At 36.8% G+C, this 13640-nt stretch overlaps 1 long non-coding RNA gene across 3 annotated transcripts; it reads right to left on the bottom strand.

Moving 5' to 3' along the window:
• Positions 1-4143: 4143 nt before the first annotated feature.
• Positions 4144-13626, bottom strand: LOC106028766 (uncharacterized). 3 transcript variants are annotated; one of them, XR_010045099.1, is made up of 5 exons: positions 13492-13626; positions 13029-13118; positions 11591-11640; positions 10921-10977; positions 4144-5726 (listed from the first exon to the last, which is right to left on the bottom strand). It is a non-coding gene; the product is annotated as an uncharacterized LOC106028766 (long non-coding RNA). The 3 variants fall into 3 exon arrangements; XR_010045095.1 differs by lacking the exon at positions 10921-10977 and having other exon boundaries at positions 11591-11637; XR_010045085.1 differs by lacking the exons at positions 10921-10977; positions 13492-13626 and having other exon boundaries at positions 13029-13483.
• Positions 13627-13640: the final 14 nt, after the last annotated feature.

Raw genomic sequence — 13640 nt, 5'->3', positions numbered from 1 at the left:
CCAAGAGAAACAAAAACATATGTCACACTAAACTTTTATACAAATGTTCATACCAGCAATACTCTTTGCACTAAAAAGTAAAACCAACCCAAATCACCACTAATGCATGGCTTACGTTATTTAGAGGAAATGTTATTCGCAATGAAAAGCAAAATATTACTGATACATAAAGCAACATGGATAAACCTTGGAAAAATTATGCTAAGTAAAAGATGCCAGACACAACAGGTCACACACTACATGAATGTGTTTATATTAAATTCCTAGGATAGGAAAGTCAGTGAAGACAGACAGTAGACCAGTGTTTACCTAGCTTTAGTGAGAAGAGATTGGAAGATGATAGCTAGTGGGTGGAGTGTTTCATTTTGGGAAAACAAACTACAGCTTGATTATGGTGAGGGTTGCACAGCTCTCAAATTTTCATTTAGGTTATTCTTATAAATCATACAAATTATATGCACTTCTTTTATTCTTCTAGTTTGATGTTTCCAGAGGTATTTCCAAGCTTTTTAGGCGGAAACTACAGCCCTGTGGGTGGTTGTTACTCCAGGTCAGTCCACTCCCCTTGGAGAGGCTGTGCCGCTCCCATCCGCTTGGAATGTTTGCCACCCGTGTCCCTCACTTTCCTTTGTTGTTGAAGACATAGCAATGTCCTATTAAACTTTAAAGGTTTTTATAAGTAATTCTTGCTTTCTCATGCTCTCAATCAAAAAAGTCAGTAAGGAATAATCCAAACCAGAATTGGCTTACAATTTAGATTTTTATTTATTTTTTAATCATGTATGTCCTTTTAACACAAAAATAAAATTGAATCTGTTTCAGATAGAGAATCTGCACTCTCATAGGATAATACTCTTAGAGATAAAGGAAAACTATCTGAGGCATTTCTTGTAGTCAGGGAAAACCAACTACAGAATTTAAGAATTACCATAAAATGTAGCCCACTGAGGGTTACTGATTTTTTTACTGAGCTGTTACCAGAGCTACAACTGACACCTCATTGTGCCAGAAACAAAACTGAGCACATCATATAAGAAAACACATCATAAATATTTTAATAAAATGTTCTTTTAAAATATTCTAGATCTCTTGCTGGCTCAGTACTGGACCACCTTTTAAGAGACTTGGATTTGTATTGTGGAGTTAATATTTACTAACCATAAAAATCCTGCCTGTTGTAGTCAGGGGTTGTACACAGAGAACAATTCAGATCAGGACATGGAGTTTATAATATTTTTATAATGGTCACCGGAGTTAACACCAGAAAATGCAGGAAATTTATCCACAACAACAAAGACATAGATTATTTAGTCAAAGGGTCTAAACCCCATAGCACATGTCCCATATGAGTCCAGATAAAAATCCAGAGCTCAGGACAATGCCTCCCACGAGCCCAACTGGAGGTCCAGAGCCCACAAGAAGGACTCACGAAAGTCCCTTTTACGGATCCGTGCCAGGAAGACCCAAGGGTCAGCAGTGGAAGCCAGAAAGTCTATGCCAGCAGGATGAAGGAGCTGTGCTAGTGGGATGAGGGTTCTATGCTGGAGCCGAGAAGTCACACTCACAACAAAAAGCAGAGCCAGCCTGAAAGGCACCACAGCTGTCCTCAGCGACACGGAAGCCCTGAGCTCCTCCAACCACAAGCACAGTCCGGTACGTGCCAGGAAGCAGCATGACAAGTTCACCCTGAAGACCAGGCAGCATATGTCTTCCCCTCCAGAGCCAGGAAGCAATGCTTGATGTTCAGACCAAAGCTTCTCCAGGAGAACCAACAGCTCAGACAGCAACTCGTAGGAGAACCCACAATGCCTCCTTAACGCCTCAATCCCTCTCTCTAACACCTCTGTTCTTCTCCACCTATTTATCCTGGCACCCCTCCTCAGGTGGACCATCTTCTCTCAATGCATGCTGATGTAATCCAGCTGGCGTTAAATTGACCACCAGTTCTCAAACCATAACACTGCCAAACCTACAAACTTCTCTGAGCCTCAGTTTCTTTGTCTTTGATATAAGAGAAACTACCAGTTGCACATGAAAATTTCAGGAGCAAGTGTAAAAGTGGTTGGACAAAAATATAAAAGGTGTATATAATACTAAGTATCGTTAGCTAGATGATAACACTGGAACTTACTAATTAGTAGACCATCTCTTCCCCTATTGGTTGTCTTATTATGTGCAAGTAATGAACCTCTAAGAACACTAAACTTCATTGGGCATTTTTTCTGGAAGCCCAGAGTTAAGCACATTCCTGGGCATTTTATTTATTTTTATGTCATTGCCATTTTAATAATGAAAAAATCTCAGGATGAGAAAGGTTGACCAAAAATCAAAATAATACAAGTAAGTTCTAGAACACAAATTTAAAGCTTTTTTTCTGTATCATACTTTTGGGGCTATTTCTTCTTGATCTCCTGTATAACCATCATCCCTTTAAGGTAAACAGGTCTATTTATTCCTAGATCTTGGAAGCGGAAGAGAATGATTTGTAGGCTGCTGTCAAGCGAGGATAGCAGTAAATCCCATTTCGTCTAGTCAGTCCCTGTGTCGTCTGGTTGTCCTGGTGTAGTTGTCAACAATGTCCCCTCTTTTACTTTCAAAATATTTTAGGTTGGACCTGAAATGCTTATTCTAGATTTACACCATCAAAGAAGCTAGCTCTCCACAACGCGCATCGTATATATTGAAACTATAGATTTGTAACTGTGCTGAAGATTTTTGTTAAAAAAATATTATATGCAGTTAAGCTAAAAGGGAATATACATGTCTGGGGATGATAAAAGTCAGACAAGTAATTATATTGAAGAGACAGGAAAGATAAGAGAAACAGAGCTGTAAATGAAGAATTGTGAGACAGGATGTATTAACATACTCCAAGAAAATATCCTGGCTCATAATAAGATACATTATAAAACACAAAATGTCTCTGCAAACATTGAATATTGGCTCTTCCAAGAAGCAAGTAGAGTGTAATGAGGATGTGTTTTCCATTCCCCAAAAGGACATTTTAGTAAAGTTAATTATTTTGGCCTTTGTATTTTCCTACGTGTTGGCCAGCAAGCAACCTGCCCCTTAGAATGAGCATGTGCCTCACACAGCAAACAATTTTGCTTTTCATCTACTTTATGACTTCAAAATAACAGTAAAAATCTATCTCCTGTTATGCTTAATATTTCCAACCTTAATATTTTATTTTATTCTTGTTAGAGTATCTAATTTGAAATTTGTATTTGCTATTTAAAATCAAAGTTCTCTGTGTACCGTGTGAAGGCCTGGGGTAACTGTAATTCTCATGTACTGCTGATGAGAGTATGAGCTGGAATAATTACTTTATAAAATTGGAAGTCTCTACTATAATTGAACACACACTTACCTTTTAGCTTAGCAAATCATTACTCACATATAAACCATAAAAAATTGTATATATCTGTAGCAAAAGACAGATTCAGCAATGTTCATAGTAGTATTAGTAGTGGTCTCTAACAGGAAAAATGAATAGATTGTAATTTGCCACGCAGTTCAACACTATATAGAATAAAATAAGATGAAATGAAAGAATTACTCATAATTCAACGTGGATGTCACAGTCATATTTAATGAGGTATACTACACAGACAATAGTGTGACTCCCTTTATGCAAAATTTAAAACAGGCACATTTAATATATTGTGAGGAAAGTTCTGGATAAAAACTGTAGCTACTTTTGGGAAGAAAATGTGGGTGGTGATAAAGAATAGGTATAAAAGAGGCTTCTCAGGCATAGTAATGTTCTATTTGTTGTTCAAAGATAAGTTTTCCTTGTGATAACTCACTGGTTATTTTTCTATGTATATACATTACATGTATCCTATTATCTATGTATATATACTACACCTTAAGAAGAATATGTGTTGAATTGTACATTCTTGAAAGATCCTTGGATTGTTGTTGAAAAAATATGTGTGAGAAAAGAGTGGAAATAGAGTCAAACATGTAGTCCATGGGGGTTATTCCAGGAAGACTTAAACTTAGATCAAGGAAAGGAAATAAAAAGTAAAAATGACTTCTGAGTTTTGAATTTAATTCACTGTGTGATGAGAATGACCAGAGAGTTTGACTTTGAAATAGAAATCTAGGGTTTGGGCACATGAAAATCAGCACATTAAATATGTCAGCAGGATATATTTATTATATTTATCTGAAGTTTGGAAACAGACACAACATAGAGCTATAAATTTAAAATCAAACATATAGAAGCATTTATGGCGATTAATAGGGATGTTTTATAACCCTGATCTCAATTCTGCCATATTCAACATTTTGTCAGTTAATATGGACAAAGGTTTAAACAAAGGTTAAACAAAACACTAACAGTAAAATAATGCACTGAAAATAGTGTCAAAAATAACTCAAATGATGATGAATTTAATAGGAATAATGTAGTCAGTCACCCTCTTAAGATCAAGTCATGGATTATGTCATATTAACAAAGTGACCGAACCAAAACAGAGAAGGCTTAGAGGTTTTTATTTGTAGTGGCATTAATTTGAATGAGAAATGAGATGAAACAGCCAAAAAGTCATTCTAGACAGTTATATAAATAAGTTGGTGTGGTATTAATATTTTGTTTTGTACTACTCGAATCCCAAACCAAGTGTTCCACGCTTGAGTGCGACTCTTGAGGTATTGGAATATGCTCAAAGGAAAAGAAAGTTATAAAATTAATAGTAATAGATGAAGAATAACAGGAAAAAAAAGGAATTGTTTAGCAAGAACAGGGATTTGGTGAGGAGAACCCCTGTTGTTAGAAAATAACAGTTGAACAATTCAAGAGGTGACCTTTAATATTTTTTTCTTAAAAAGTAAAGAAGAAAGAATTTAGATAGATGATACAGAGATAGATAGAAATAGATAAACAGAATTTCAGATACATAGAATCTCAGAGACATAGACAGATCCTGGCACAAAGCAATGAAGAATTTTCTCAAAAGTAATATATGAGTTGCTTGATAAAGTAATTTTTATTGCTAAAATATCCTAGCAGACCCTGTATGGCCATTTATGAAGATTTTTGGAAGGGTGAGTGATTGGTCTAGAACCTTCAAGTTCTTCCCACCTTGAAATTTCATGAATGAGATAGACTATAATTGGGAAAATAACATTTTGGAAAGAAACAAGAAAGCAAGAAAGTGAGGCGGGGGAAGAGAAGGAAAGAGGAGTGTTACGGATTAAGAGCTGGTGATCAATTTAATGCCAGCTGGATTACATCAGCATGGCACTGAGCATAGATGCTCCACCTGAGGAAAGTTGCCAGCAAAAATAGAGAGGTGGAGAAGAAGGCAGGCATTAATACGTCACTGAGTCGAGGCGCTGAGGCGTTGAGGCATTGTGAGTTCTCCTATGTGTGGCTGTTTGAGCCATTGGTTCTCCTGGAGAAGCTCTGACCCTCACATCTTGCATTGCTTCCTGGCTCTGACAGGGAAGATGTGTGCTTGGTCTCCAGGATGAACTCTTCACGCTGGCTCCCTGGCAGGCACTCGACTATGCTTGTCCTTGTCGTTGGAGGAGCTCGGGGCTTCCGTGTTGCTGAGGATGGCTGTGGTGCTTTTCAGGACAGCCCTGGTCTTTGTTTTGAGTGTGACTTCTCGGCTTCAGCATAGAACCCTCAACATACCAGCACAGCTCCTTAACCCTGCTGGCATAGACTTTCTGGCTTCCACCGCTGACCTTTGGACCTTCCCAGCACAGATCTGTAAAAGAGACTGGTGTGAGTCCTTCTTATGGGCTCTGGATCTCCAGTTGGACTTGTGGGAGGCATTGTCATGAGCTCTGGGTTTTCATCTGGACTCATGTGGGACATTGCTGTGGGATTTAGGCCCTTGGCTAAATATTCTGTTTCTGTTGTGCAGATACATTTCCTGCATTTTCTTGTGTTATCTCCCGGTGACCATCATAAATAATATTATAAACTCCATGTCCTGATTCTAATTGTTCTCCGTACAACCCCTGACTACAACAAGGGGGAAAAAGGAAATATTTCTATCATGAGGATATATATTAGGAACTAGGAAAGAAGAATTTTTTTTCAAATGGGAGCAAGAATAACAAGTTAGAAGAGGAGAGAAGGGAAGAAGGGAAAGGGGATTTAATGAAAAAAATGAAGAAAAAGTGGAAATAGAGTTTTTCAAAATAGGGGATGAAGAGTGTGAAGGAGGGACAATAAAATGAATTAAATTATCTTATGTACATGTATAAATTCCTCATGATAAATGTCATCACTATAAACTGAAAACATGTACTAATATGAAAAATTATTTTAAAAATTTTTTTCCTGATGTGGAAAAAACAAGCAAGAAAACAATAAAAAAAATTAGACCATAGAAGAAATGTGGACTTCTTACATGAGTTTTAATAACCTAAAAATATCTCCTGATACCTAAAAGGATTTATTGGAACTGTGCTGAAAATCAGCACAATTATAATGGACAGTCAACACCATGCAGTTAAAAATAATTTAAACCCATCAGTCATTCACTTGTTATCTCTCATTTCTTCTATGATGTTATTATTTAATGCAAAAGACTTGCAATACAAATATGGTGAAATTGGAAAGGCTTTTGCAAAGTGATAAAATACTAACTCGATTTTTTGCCCCAAACGTTTAGCTATTTGTGCTCTACTCCTTCAGAAAATATTTTGCTTTCATAGAAAAACTCCTCAGAACCAAGTAATTTGAGTTGTGTGCCCTTTACAGCAGCATTCTGAAAATTCTACCATTTCCAAATAAAGCAGTATGCAGTTTTCCAGTACCACAGTATTTTACTATCTAAGTTTATTTGGAGTGACTTGTTTAACCATGAGTTTCCAAAATAGCTTTAAAAAGGGAAAAAGCATATTTTTCGTGAAATGTGTAGTTATAAGAATGAACATAGACTGACAATAAGTAGCAATCCAAATTTTACATTTATTTACTATTATTAAGGGGGAGGCATTCTATTTGAAAAATAATTGTTATTTTCCAAAAGTGAGAGGGTAACATAATTGTAGGTACTATGGAAAGCAGTATATATGTCAATGAAAATTTGTTTATTTTGAGGTTAGCATATATGTTCTAAATGATTTAAATCTCTTCCATTGTCTCTTGAGAAAATACAAACATCTACTAAAAATACTTTTGAAATAAAATGCTTATCCACTTATTTAACAAAAGAAGTATTGCCTCATTCAGGAACAGCAATAGTCCTATTTATACAACATTAAATAGAATAATTTCTTTATCTTCTACCTTTAGATCAAGACTATAGCGTGTTCCAAAGAAGAAATTAAGAACTTAATATGCATTTGGCAGACAACAAAGGCTTCAGTGACCCAGAAAGAGTGGACAGACATGTAAACTTCCTAGTTTAAATGACACTTCTATGTACTGTAGAAACCTACTCTACAGTTTTGTGTCTCTATGGAACTAAAACAAATATTCTTTATTGAATTCTCTGGAAACAAATTTCCTCCCAGATATTTATTGATAGGAAAATATAACCTCAAATGTCTCCTTCCCAGCCTCGTGGCAGCATCCCAGGCTGCCACTTGCCTTGTATGATTGCCTTTCCTTTCCATTGACAAATGATTTTCTCAAGCCCTGATAGATTCCAAAAGAGTAATTCACAAGATCCAGGTGAAAGGCATTACAGAATGCCTTTTGTCTTTATTTTTCTAATGGGAATAGCAATGAAGCTGAAACTTGTTTTTAAACATGTTCCCATCCTTTTTTTTTTTCCTCTTGGCTAATGTAGATTAGCTATGTTATTTTTAAAAATTGGCATTAACTCCAAATGAAAATAGAATAATAACATTTGCAAAAATAAAAATTACTATAGAACAGAGAGACTTCAAGCTGAGCTACAATAATTTTTTTGTCCAAAGTCAAATCCCAGCTTAAGAAAATAACCTCTAGATATGTTGTTTTAGCAATTAGTGATCTTATTGTACATATTTCACCAGGTATTTAGAAAACACTTAACAGTGAAACTGTGCAGAAATTATGCTCCCATTTGGAGATAGGGAAAGTTTTACTTATTATGGAAATTCTTTAAAAAATTAAAACTAGAAATTCCATTTGATCCAGCTATTCTCCTTCTAGGGATCTTCCTGAAAGGATTAAAGACATCATATTACAGCTATTTGTGCACACTGATGTTTATAGCAGCCCAACTCAGCAGTTTAATCTTGGAATTGGCTAATATGTCCATCAGCAGATGAATGGATAATGAAAATGTATTTACACACAATGGAGTACTAATCTGCCTTTAAAAAGGATAAACCTAGGTCATTTAGAGAAAAATGGATGCAAAAACAGATAAATCAAGGTGTATCATGAGCAGGTACAAATTCCGTATGGTGAATGTGATCATTGTACATACCTACAGGGCACAAATAAACTTAATTAAATAAAAAAGGATACACCTTGAGACCATACTGTTAAATACAATGAGATATACAGCTTAAAAATCTCATAGTGTCTCTTATAAGAGAAACTCGAAATATAAAAAAGAGCAAAATAGAAGTGAGATAATAGGAAGTAGAGAAGTCTTTATCAAATGAGAAGGGCATCAAGAGATTGAAGCAGGGATGAGAGAAAGAAAGAAAAAGGGAAGAAAAAAGTAATTGAGATGTGTTATACATAAGCACCAACACCACACCAGGAATACAAACATTATGTCCTACAAACGTGTAATAATAAAAATTAAATAAATAAAGGGTTTAACTTGAAAGTCAATGCCCAGAAAAGCTAATGACTGCCTACATTATATTCTGGAAAGGCAAAATATCTATAGAGCTGTCTTATTTATATTATGGTATCTCAGAAATCAACAGTACACTCAAAAGATTAAACATAAACATTATAGAAAACAGGATAAAATAAAACTAAAATTAATTGTCACATGTTACTTTGAATAAGAATGGAATGACTTACTCTATCAACTCTAATCATGAATACTAACTTTGAAGAATGTAACTTTCTCCCCTTTTATTTCTAATAGCCAAGCACTTTCAAACCCAAAGTGATTCTGGAAATTCTTGTATATGAAGAGAGATTTTTGGCTAGAGGAGGTGCTATTTGAAACAGCCAGAAGATTAAGCTGGCATCAATTACAAACAAACTACTGTGCTTTAATATTAAACTAGACATTCCTGGTTCACTGGTGCAAGGCTTATTTTCCACAGAATGGGGATAAAAAGAGAAGGCAAGTAAAAAAATGAAGAAATTTTTATTAAATACCATACAACTATCTGGCATCATTTCACAAACTTGATTATTGAATAACTTTTAATAACAGACTTCTTTTCCTATCTGTTTCTTTAAACTTTAGGGGAGGGACAGGGAGTTGTCCTGTGCATGATCTGGAGGAGGAGAGTACTGCAGTCAGATGGTAAAGGTTAGGTGAGAAGAGGATGATATGGAGGAGACTCAGTGATAACCGAGAAGGAAAGGGGAGCTTTGTAAGGAATCGTCTATGCAGAGCCCACCGTGCCACAGAGGACAGCTCCCAGGGGAACAGCAGCAGCTCCAAATTTTTCAAGCTTTGTCCTCACTGACCACAAGTCGAGGAAGGTCCTAGATTTAAAGGACCCAGCAAGCAACTGCTTGGCTCTGCCTCAATAATGGATTTCTTAATAGATTTCTCAGTTAAGGTCACTTCCAACTTGGAGGACCTACTCCATTGCTGAAGTCTGAAAAACCAAGCCAAAACAAAACAATGGAATCTTATGAATCAAGAAGTCCCAAATTCATGAGTTTCCAGATGCAATCATCTAAATAGCCCTAGCCTTTATTAGGAAAGTGTAGGAGGCCTGATAAAGTAGTTAAGTTTGGCAGTTGCTTCTTTTTGATCTCCTGATGGAGTATACAGCGCCCTCAGTTAATACCAGCATTGTTTTGAAATTTTATAATTAGCCAATAACTGGTTATTCTGAAAGTTTTACAAGCCTAACAAATATTGTTACATTTAACTTTGAAAAGTCCTAGAGTTTCTAACAAGTTGGTGCTCTAATCCTGAGATTTATCTTAAGATGAATTTGTAAATATGCAGATGGAAAATAATCTTTCCCATTCATATGGCACTATTTCAATAGTGTGCTCAAGTGGTTCTTAGCCTCAGGGAAGGAGGTGAAAAGTGATTTTGTCCCGCAAGAGACATGTGGCAATATTTGGAAACATTTTTGGTTGTCACAATTAAAGAGTGCTTTAGAGGGTGAAGCCAGGGATGTTGCTAAACATCCTACACTGCACTGGACAGCTCCTCCAAAAAAAAAAGATCTCAAAGTGTTACAAAATGTCAGTAGCACTGAGTTGAAGAAACTCTGCTCTATCTCAAATACTTTAAATATTATTAAAGCATAGGGTAAGATTATGAAGTTTTCATTTCTATTAATCAATTTACACAAACATGATTTGAAACAGATCAAAATAGTAAATAAGGTATAGAGGGGGGAAAGTGATCTACTTGTTATTTGAGAAAAACCTGGATAGAAAAATTACAAATTTTTATTCATACGAACATCCATGTACAATCTTTGATAAACTAGAAAAATCATCTTTCTAGCTTATCACTGTTATGCACTGTAATGAGAAATCAAGGAACAAAATGGTTATAAAGTATCTTACTCATAAATTCTATTATATTATTAAGTTGTTTTTATTCATCAGACAATAGCCTATCTAAAAATCAGGTCTGTCAGAAGTTATGATATATAACAGCCACAAGATGAATGCATAAGCTTTTATTTTTTATGAAATATTTTTACTTTCCTCAGTTATAAAGCAATTTTTTATTAAATTAACTTCAGAAGTAGATGATATTATGGAACATTCAGATGTTTATTCTAGTTCATTTCTATTTTTCCTTTTGTGAAAAATCTCCCATCAAGTTAGTAAGAACAACATACCATTTGCTGTGGGAATCACTCTGGGGTTAGTTCCGTGAGAACAATAGCTTCCATTGTCTAAGAGGATAAGCAAAATCATTTTTATAGTTCCACTAAAAAAACTTCATTAAAATGGTGAAAAGGGAAAGAGTTTCATCAGAAGAGAGCTTTCTACAGATTCACCCTATGGAGAGGCAAATAAGAACTTGTATATGAAAGAAGAAGTGAATCCTTAAGTTCTAGTCTACATAAATCAAGTCTAGCTGGGATGCATTTAGTTTAGCTTTTTCACAAATATTACCTTCATAAGGAATCTAGAATTTTAACTGTCCTATAAACACCATGTTAATTTCACCTTGTTGGCCAGAAAAATGAGTCAACTACCTTGGAAAATGAGAGTATTCTTTGTAATAACTCTTGCAAATATCCTAATAATCCCATAAGAAATATAAATGTGAACAAAAGACAAACAGTTAGAAGGCAAGAAGCCCTTAGGCCAGATTCTCAGACATTTTGGGTCCATTCTTGAACTATGAAAATGACTTTCTTCTCTGGATAAAACCTCTTAAACTTTGGCATTACAGTTTTGAGGGAAATTATTTTTTACAAAATGTTATTTGGCTGTACCCTATCTTTTCCATTTCCTGATCAACATTAGGGACTCATTGATGGATTCTTGTCCTGTACTCACTTTGAGAAACAGTTGTTGGCCATAAATTTCCAATCCTCAGTGTTAGCCTGCTTGGGAGAAAAGAGGGGGTACAGTGAGTATTAGTGCTTACAAGAGCTTGCAGGGCCGGAGTAAGGCTTCTCAAAAGACTGCACATGCTCTGAATCAGATTTAATGTAGGACACAGAAATTTACAATATTGGCCTATAATGGTTGTCCGTAGAGTCAAATATAGAACAGTGCAAAAGATCCATCCTCATTCTGGAGTACTCAAGGATTCAGACAAAGGCCTGGAGTCCAGGGTAATGTCCCATAGGAGTCAGCATGAGGAGGCCAAAGGACTGGACAGAGGAGACCAAAGGGTCTGCACTGGGAAGTAAAAGGGTCAGCCCCAGAAGCTAGAGTCTGCACTGGCAGGCTGAAAAGTCTGTGCCAAGAACCAGGAAAAGACATCCAAGGTGAAAGTGAAGACCAGAGCTTCTCCAAAGATATCATCAGCTGAAGCTCCCCTAAGGAAAATCAGCCTCAAGGAAACTCCAAGAAAACAGAAGTCCTTCCCCTTCCATTCTGCTTTTGTAGAGCTCCTTAAAGTGGGTCTTCCACACCCAGAACCATGCTGACTTAATTCAGTGGGACATTCCCACTCAAGCTGATCATTAATTAATTAACCACTACAAGGAGGAATTAAAATATCAGTTAGTAGAATGTCTAAGTCACCACTTTGGATTTAATTGAAAACAAAGTTGAGGAAGAAAGAAAAAAATGGCATGGGCAAGCCAGACCATGTGTGGGGAAGAGAGTCACCTGGCCCTGGTAACATGCACAGTAGCAACAGATAAATGTTTGAGTTAATTATTACACTGAACTTTTACCATTCAGCTCTGATTTTCTTTTATAATTTTTATTATTCCAAAAATGGTCTTTTTCCTGTGAAAGAAAACTAATTCTTCAAATCCCAGTTTCTAAAAGGGAATGTGATTTGTGAAGCTGACATTAGGCAACACTTAACATTTCCCTACTATATCTCGGTCTGCAAGCAAACCAAAGCCATTCCTTTAAGTCTGGACTATTATTTTGCTTTTGGTAAAATTTCGCTAATTTTCTCCCCCAACCACATCTAAGCTCAAATGCAAACTCCTCCCTTGGAGATAGTGGACAGCAGCTGATTTGGGGTCACATTGCGTCTCTATGCAGGGTTCTGTGTATGTAGTTCCGACACAGTAATTACAGATGTGTCTGCATCTTAGAGATTCCTAAACTCTTTTAACAGAATTTGACTCAAGGGAAATGAAGAGTTGTAGTCCAGAGGTGGGGGCAGTCCTCCCTTCGGAGTAAGAAATTACAAACTCCTGCTAGCTGAAGAGGCCATGTTCTTGTGGGGTTTCCTGGCAGTCTTGTAACAGTGTTGACTGGAAGCTTATTTTAGGGACCTTGGAACAGTTACTTCTTTCTTACTTACTTTCTTTTTGAGAGGATTCCTCATTTTCTTTATGTAACTTTCGCCATATTTTTCTTTTTAAAATTTTTTCAAGATTTTGTTAGTACATGTCTGCAATACATAATAATTACAATGATCGTGAAGTGTTGGTACCTGCACATAATGCATCTTAATTCTTTTTTATTTTCCCCTCTTCCTTCTTCCCTCCCCCCTCCACCCCATCACATGATCCCCTCTTCTCATTTGCAAAAGATCTTCCTATTGCCATAATGTACTTTGATTTTGCTCTTTCAATTATTTATGCTTTGACTTTCCCCTAGAAGAGAAGCCATGGGATATTTAAGCCTGCCTGTGGGTTTGCATGCAGTAGCGTTTAATTCTCAGGCCCTAACCACGAAGCAGGTGCCCCAGCTGGGCCGGAGGCGCCTGCTTGTCCTTGTGAGTCCAAACCTCACGCTAGGAGCCACCTGGGGCGATCGTGCACCTGTCAGTTCCTGGGCATCGCGGTCCCCTCCTCCTGCCCGGTCGGCTTCCCCGCCCCGGCCCGGGCGTGACTCGGGCGGCAGCGCAGGGGCGGGCGGGCTCCGGCGGGCGGCGGGGCGTGGCGGGGCGCGGGCGGGCGGGGCCGGGCGC

This window comes from Cavia porcellus, unplaced genomic scaffold (assembly GCF_034190915.1).
Source record: "Cavia porcellus strain 051 isolate PalLab524CR breed Dunkin Hartley unplaced genomic scaffold, mCavPor4.1 scaffold_2, whole genome shotgun sequence".
Classification (NCBI taxonomy): Eukaryota; Metazoa; Chordata; class Mammalia; order Rodentia; family Caviidae; genus Cavia; species Cavia porcellus.
This window is presented reverse-complemented; position numbering and strand designations above follow the sequence as displayed.